Consider the following 7818-nt stretch of genomic DNA (forward strand, 5'->3'; position numbering starts at 1 on the left):
CGCTCTGTGCGCATTTGGTCTGTGTCCGTTTCGCACTGTGTCCGTTTCGCTCTGTGCGCATTTGGTCTGTGTCCGTTTGTTACTGTGTCCATTTCGCACTGTGTCCGTTTGTTACTGTGTCCGTTTCGCACTGTGTCCGTTTATTACTGTGTCCGTTTGTTACTGTGTCCGTTTCACTCAGCTTGCTGTGTCCGTTTATTACTGTGCGCATCTGGGACTCACTCATTAGAAATAAATAATCTTAGACAAAACAGAGATGAATCTATTGAAAAATACGTCACTAAAGTTAGGAAATTAAATTCAGATATGATTATCGCAATATCTAATTACCCTGACCAGGCAGCAAGAGCAGCATTAAGAGTTTTCGCAACCAACAAATTAATAGATCACTTTTTAGGCGGGTTACATAGAAGCATCGGACAAGATCTTCTAGCGTAAAAGTTTAACACTTTGGAAGACGCAATAGAAGGGACTATAAGATTTATTAAAAAATCACAAAATCACGCAGAAAGATTTAAAGTAAATAATTTTAATAAACCAGGCTATGTAACTTGTAATTATTGCAAAAAAATAGGCCATTACGAAAGTGAATGTAGAAAAAAGGCTTTTTATACACAAAATAAAAACGCAGATCAAAATTTTCAATACAATAATCATCATAATGGACGTGAGTCTGTGCAAAATTTCGATAGTTCGAAAAATAAATTTAATGATAATACTCAAGCTAATAGATATCAAGCAAATAATGGACAAAATTATAATTATCATTACAATTCAAATAATTCATCAAATAATTATTGTCAAAATAATAGCCAACCTAATTTAAACTATCAAGGCCAAGCGAAGAGCGCGCAACGCCAAGGCCAATCATCCAGTCGCGCAAATCCGATTCACCTGATAGAACCAGCGTCCGAACATACACAATCCGAACAAGTTCTCGAAATGTCATTTCCATCCCCTTCGACGAACTTAGAAATCCAACAGACAGATTCTTGTTAGACACGGGAGCTGATATAAATATCATAAAAGCAAACGCTTTACTCCGCGACACTTTAGTATATCAACACAGAAAGGTAGAAATACAGGGCATCACGGAAGAAAAACAACAAACGCTTGGAACCGCGTATTTAAATTCAGAAAATGGCACTCACGAATTTCATGTAGTCTCAAATAATTTTCCACTAAAGGAACAAGGCATAATAGGCTCAACCTTCTTACGCCTCGAAAACGCGAAAATAGATTTTGAAAAACAAATAGTTACAATCCGGAATAATAAAGTATACTCGTTGGAATACAGTAATTTAATAACTGTGCCAGCTAGAAGCATGTATCCGTGTGTAATTAAAACTAAGCAAAGTAATATCGATAACGGACGGATAAATCGACAGGAAATAACACAGGGCGTCTTTCTTATGGATAGCGTTGTGAAAGTAAACAATGGTAACGTACATACATCTTTAGTCAATACGACAGAAGACGAAATAAATATCGAGACACCTTTAATTGATGTGGAGCCAGTGTTAATCGACACGAGCTCGAGGGACAGCTCCACCCAGGTAGCAAGGTGACGTTAATACGATGTCAATAATTCGTCATTAAAGTCGCGGACGTCATGTTACCAAATTAAGACGTAATAGTAATGTCATTTTTTTACCTATTAATTACGTCAGTCATTTATCCAACCTACAACGTATTTCCGATGTCATATTTTCGACTAATTAATAACGTCAGTTAATTGATCATTTTACGACGTATTAATAAGATTTTATTAGTGACTAATTACTGACGTTAACTATAATTCTTTGTAATAATTGACGATTTGACCTCAAATGACGAATTATTGAGGTCTAGTGGACGACACCTTGCTACCTATAACTATTAATCATTATTTAAAGATTGGTTGATAAACAACATTATTAAAATTAATATACTATTTTATATAATTAATACTATCAATATTTTAGAATCATTCCAGGCAGCACATAATATTTATGATAAATATTTATTAATATTTATTAATATTTATTTTTTCAAAATATTATATAAATATTTTACACATATTTTATATATACGAAGAAAAAAAAATCTTTATTCAACATATTAAAATATAGATTAAATATTTTATATAATACATATGGTAAATAAACCCGTGGGTTGAGTGCCTAGCGGGCGCGTCTCCGGGTGGCGGATAGGAGGACGCCCGGATGGGAAACCCCGGTCCGGGCCTAAACCCCCGCGTGCCGGGGCAGACCGCCCGGGTAGTAACGGTTATAACCTGCCCCGGCGGACGTAAAACCCTGCCCAGGGGTGGGGAAAGCCGATACCGCGAACCAACTTGACCCAAGCCAAGTTGGAAGCTATCGTGACGAGGGCTGCGTGGCACTGGGGAGGCAGTGTCTTGAACGATGCCTCTGGGGAACCAGGCGAAACCCCAGAGTATTTAGCCTTACCCACGCATGCGGGGCTCTGCGTGGGTGGACCGTATATTTCCCTAGCTGCTCGTGGGAACAAAATGGAAGATCAAATTATTAACAAACTTAAACTCACTGAAGACACCCCGATGGAGGCTTCGACCGAGGACTCCGAAAGAGTGGAAAAAGCGGGATCAGGAGCCGAACGGACCCTTAGGGGCACGGGAAGCACCGGGACCGCGGAGGGGGGAGTGGTTTCGAGTGCCGAGCAGGCCCCTGGGGGCACGGGAGACACCGAAGCCGCAACGGACGAACCGGCAAAGGAAGAGGATCTTTGCAAGAAGAAATTAGCTCCTTTCTGGAGCCGCGAAGAGAAGGAGGGCTCGGGAGCAGAAGGGGGGCTCAGGCCCAGGCTCAGGCTGGGACTGGGATTGGGCCTCCGCCGGCCGTTCCAGGGACCTCTTCTTCCTCGTCCTCGGTTATCCTCCAGATGCCAGTTGGGGGGGCCTCAGGGGAACTCCGGCAATAAACGCCGGAAGGACCCCGATGGGACCCCACAATCGGCGGAAGGGGCGAAGAAGAGGCAGAGGGTCCAGGGGACCCATGCCTACGTGGACGCCGCGGACTCTCTGACGAGGGTGATTGTCGAGGAGGGGTACCCTGATGCTGCAATGACGGCTGAGCGGTTGGCGCAGCTGAGGGGTGCGGTCTTCAAGGAGATCCAGGGAATCCGAGAGGGTACCCTGCCCAGATTTGACAGCACCACTCTGAGGGGGGGGGGGGACTGCAGTGGTGAGGTGCGCGGATGCGGAGTCCCTGATATGGCTCGAAAGCTGGATCGGGGGCATCGTGCCGTGGGAGGGCGTCAAGCTCAGGGTGACGGGACTAGAGGTGCTGCAAAAGCAGTACAGGGCTGCAGTGTGGGTCCCGGGACCTTCCGTGGGCGCGGCTGCGGTCCTGGGGCTGCTGGAGCGGCAGAATCCGGGGATCGTCACCTCGGGCTGGCGCGTTTATGCTGAGAATGTGGGGACTACCTGCGAAGGTAGAAACCTCATTCTGGGCATCCCCCAGTCTAGCGTCAATAGGCTTAAGGCGCTGGACTTTAGGCCCCATCTTGGGATGGACCGGGTCACTTTTAAAGTGACCGGTCCATCCCAAGAGGGGGCGGGAAAGGGTAGGTAGGAGCCCGATCCAAAGGTCTTGTCTTCATAGTGGGCTTGACCGGGGTGGGCTTCACCCAAATCCACTTGCACCACAGCAAAGGAGCCTCGGCTGTTCTTGCCAGGCGCCAAGCTGGGGTGCACACAGCCATATCACTAATACAAAAGCCTTGGCTGGTCCGAGGTTGTATTAGGGGTCTGGCGGGGTGCGGTAGGCTGTTTAGGCCACCACACGAGGACCGGCCCAGGGCCTGTGTGGCCGTTAAAGGGCTGGAGAGCGAGCTATTGCCAGATTTCTGTTCCAGGGACTTGGTAGCAGTTGTGATTGAGGACGCCAGCGGGACCGGAATTAAGACGAGGATGGTAGTGGCGTCGGGCTACTTCCCACATGAGGAGGACGATCCACTGCCATCGGACCGGGTGGTACGACTGGTGGAGTTCTGCCAGAAGGAGCGACTTCCCCTCATACTGGGGTGCAATGCGAACGCGCACCACACGGTGTGGGGAAGCACGGACACCAACAGGAGAGGAGAGAAGCTGTTGGAATTTCTGGTGTCCACAGACCTAGAGATTCTTAACAGAAGCGGGGAGCCTACCTTTGTCACTGCGGTGAGGAGGGAGGTTCTAGACCTAACCATCTGTTCAAGACAGGTAGTGCAGGAGGTGACTGGCTGGAGGGTCTCTGACGAGCCCTCATTGTCGGACCACAGACAGATCACCTTCAGACTGGCCAAGGTGCAAGCGAAGGTGAGAACAGTGAGGGATCCAAGAAGGACGGACTGGGACTCATTTCGAGAGGACCTGGCTGTCGGTCTCAGGGAGTTTCCCAAAAGACATGGGACCCCGCAAGAGATCGAGCTGTGCGTCGAGCACCTGCAAAGGGTTCTCGTTGGCAGCTTTGAGAACAACTCTCCAGAAAGGACAGTGAGAAACACGAAGGAAATCTCCTGGTGGAACCCAAAGCTGCAGGAGCTCAGAAGTGCTGCACGTCGTGCCTGGAACAGGGCCAGGAACACGGGCCGCCAGGCTGACTGGGACCTTCACCGAAGGGCTCAGAAGGCCTACAGAGATTTTGTAGTGAGGGCTAAAAAAGAGAGCTGGAGGAGGTTCTGCGAGCCGGTGGAGGGGATACCCGAAGCCGCTAGGCTCGGCAGAATCTTGGCCAGAGATCGGGACGCGGCTCTGGAGGCCATTCGGCTCGACGATGGGACGATGGCATCTGGAGAGCGATGCCTAAACCACCTGCTGGAGTCGAACTTTCCGGGCTTCCGCGGAGGCCTGGAGGAGGACGTCCACCGGGGAATCTCGAATCCACATAGGGTACGAGGAAAAGACTGGTCTCTTGCGGCAGAAATCGTTCGGCCTGACAAGGTCAAATGGGCCGTAAGAGGCTTCAAATCCTTCAAGTCGACTGGGCCGGACCGGGTCTTTCCGGCCCTTCTTCAAGAAGGGCTGGAGCAGATCACCGGGCCGCTCACGCGGACGCTGAGGGCTTGCTTGGCATTGGGCTATACACCTAGTGTTTGGAGGCAGGCGAGAGTTGTGTTTATTCCCAAGGCGGGAAGAACGAGCTACAGTTCTGCCAAAGACTTTCGTCCAATTAGCCTGACGTCTTTTCTTCTTAAGACGTTGGAAAGGCTGGTGGATGTTTGCATACGCGACGTGATTCTATTGCAACGCCCGTTGCATGTGAACCAGCACGCGTATCGAACGGGACATTCTACAGAATCGGCGCTTCACTCCGCTGTATCATTTATCGAGGAGCAATTGGAGAGGAAGGGCTACGTAGTTGGCACCTTTCTAGACATAGGAGGGGCTTTCAACAACACACCGCACGAGGTGGTGTGCGAGGAAGCTACCCGCAGAAACGTGCCGGAAAGGATCGTGGAATGGATCAGAGGCATGCTCGGGCGGCAGGTAACGGCCTCATTGGGAACAGTGAAGGTCAGTGGGTGGGTGAGGAGAGGCTGCCCGCAAACGAAAGAAGCTTCTTCACGTTGGGATATGCTGATGATATGGCTATCTTGATACGAGGCTCCTTTCTGGAGATTCTCCTGGAACTCACGCAGAGAGCCTTGGAGGTGGTCGAAGAGTGGTGCGGCGAGACCGGTTTGTCGGTGAATCCACTGAAGACCGGGCTCGTGATCTTCACTCGCAAGTACAAGGTAGGCCCGGTGGAGGGGCCGGTCCTTGGGGGAACGAGACTAGTTCCAACCGGGTCGACTAAATATCTGGGAGTGATCCTAGATAGAAAGCTGACATGGAAAGAACATCTCGAAAACCGCTGTAAGAGTGTGTGCTCTTACCTCTGGATATGCAGAAGGACATTCGGGCAGACTTGGGGTCTTAAACCGAAAATGGTCCACTGGATCTATACAGCAATACTCAGACCTAGGATGCTTTACGCGTCTGTCGTATGGTGGCCAAGGGTGCTGAGAAAAACCGCTAAGTCAACACTGGAGCACGTCAGAGCTCTAGTCTTAAGAGGGGCTCTGGGAGCCATGCGGACCATGCCGGTAGCGGCGATGGGGATGCTGCTTGGCGTCGAGCCTCTCGATCTGGTGGTATTGGCGGCCGCGGCGACGGCGGCCTACCTCTTAAGGTGTGAATCAAGGTGGAAGACAGGAGCCTTCCACACGAAATTCCCTGAGGGAATCCTATCACCATTTTTGCAATGGGACAGGATAGGAGGCCGGTGATTCGTACCTTCGAAAGAAGGTACAGGATAGGCTTCACCGAGCGCTGGGAGTGAAACGGCTCTAAGGGACCGATCCCTCGGGACGGAGACGTCTGGTTCACGGACGGCTCCAGAACGAGTGCGGGCTCTGGAGCTAGTCTTTACTGTCAGCGCGACCGGACAGGAATCGTCATCCCACTTGGCGAATACGCTACGATTTTCCAAGCGGAAGTATTAGCCATCATGAGATGTGCCCAGAACCTATTGGAGTCTGATAGGAGGGGAAGGCGCATCCGGATTTGCTCGGACAGTCAGGCGGCGCTTAAGGCGCTTGAAGGTCTAAGAATTAACTTGCGACTAGTCTGGGATTGCAAGTGCGCACTGGATGAGTTGGCGAGGAATAATGATGTTGGCCTAGTATGGGTCCCCGGGCACTCAGGGATCAAGGGCAACGAAATGGCGGACCTGCTTGCTAAAGAGGCGGCCGAAACAAGGCTGTTCGGACCTGAGCCGGCTGTTGGGATCTCCTTCTGTCTGGGCAGGGGGAGGATCAGGAGCTGACTCCGGGACCAACACCTTGAATATTGGAGGAACGAAACAGAGGGCAAATGCAGACAGGCCAGGGACCTGCTGGGGGAGTACCCCAGCAGGGATCTGACCAGGAGCATAAGATCTCTGGGTAGGAGGGACGCCAGGCTCGCGACACAACTGCTCACGGGCCATAGCGACCTTAATTACCACCTGCATAAATTGGGTCGTAGCGATATGCCCGACTGCAGATTGTGTGGTGAAGAGGAGGAAACTAGCCTCCATATTCTTGGGGACTGCCCAGCATTGGTCGGACCAAGAACACGCCTGCTGGGGTCAGGGTTTCTGGAACCAAACCAGGTGAGGCAGCTGCCGGTAGGGGATCTACTCCGCTTCTGGAAGGAAGCGGGGCCCCGCTAGGGCAGCTGATAACGGGGAGGCACAATGGACCCGGTCTGAGTGCCAAAGTGGGCTTTGTAAAAGGACCGCCCCCGATATTATTATTATTATTATTATTATGGTAAATAAAAGATAAAGATTTGTATAAGTAATATTTTGTAAATATTTATAAATAATTCATAAATATTTTTATAATATTTATGATAAATCTTTATGATTTGTCAAATCTAAGACCACAAAAATATTTATAAAATATTTGGATAAATATTTATAAAATATTTAAATAAATATTATAAATATTTTATAAATATTTTATAAATATTGCGTTCTGTTTGAGGTATAATTTAGCTTTATCAAAAGAACAGAGCAAAAACATATTTCTATAAGTTATTCCAGATGTTATTTCGCATATGTAAAAATCAGGAAAACAAACTGTAAATTTATATTTATTTATAAAAATATTAGGTAACTACAAGTTTCATGTTTCTCGTATCTATTGAACTGATCTATAACAAATATGTATTCATGATCATCAAGTGTTCATGGATCATCACGAAGTGCTAGGTTGCATATAATCCATGAACACTTGATGATCATGAATTGCATAAATCTAGATTGCATAAAAGTTTCTAAAATATTATTC

The sequence above is a fragment of the Monomorium pharaonis genome, chromosome 1, assembly GCF_013373865.1.
Source record: "Monomorium pharaonis isolate MP-MQ-018 chromosome 1, ASM1337386v2, whole genome shotgun sequence".
NCBI classification, from domain to species: domain Eukaryota; kingdom Metazoa; phylum Arthropoda; class Insecta; order Hymenoptera; family Formicidae; genus Monomorium; species Monomorium pharaonis.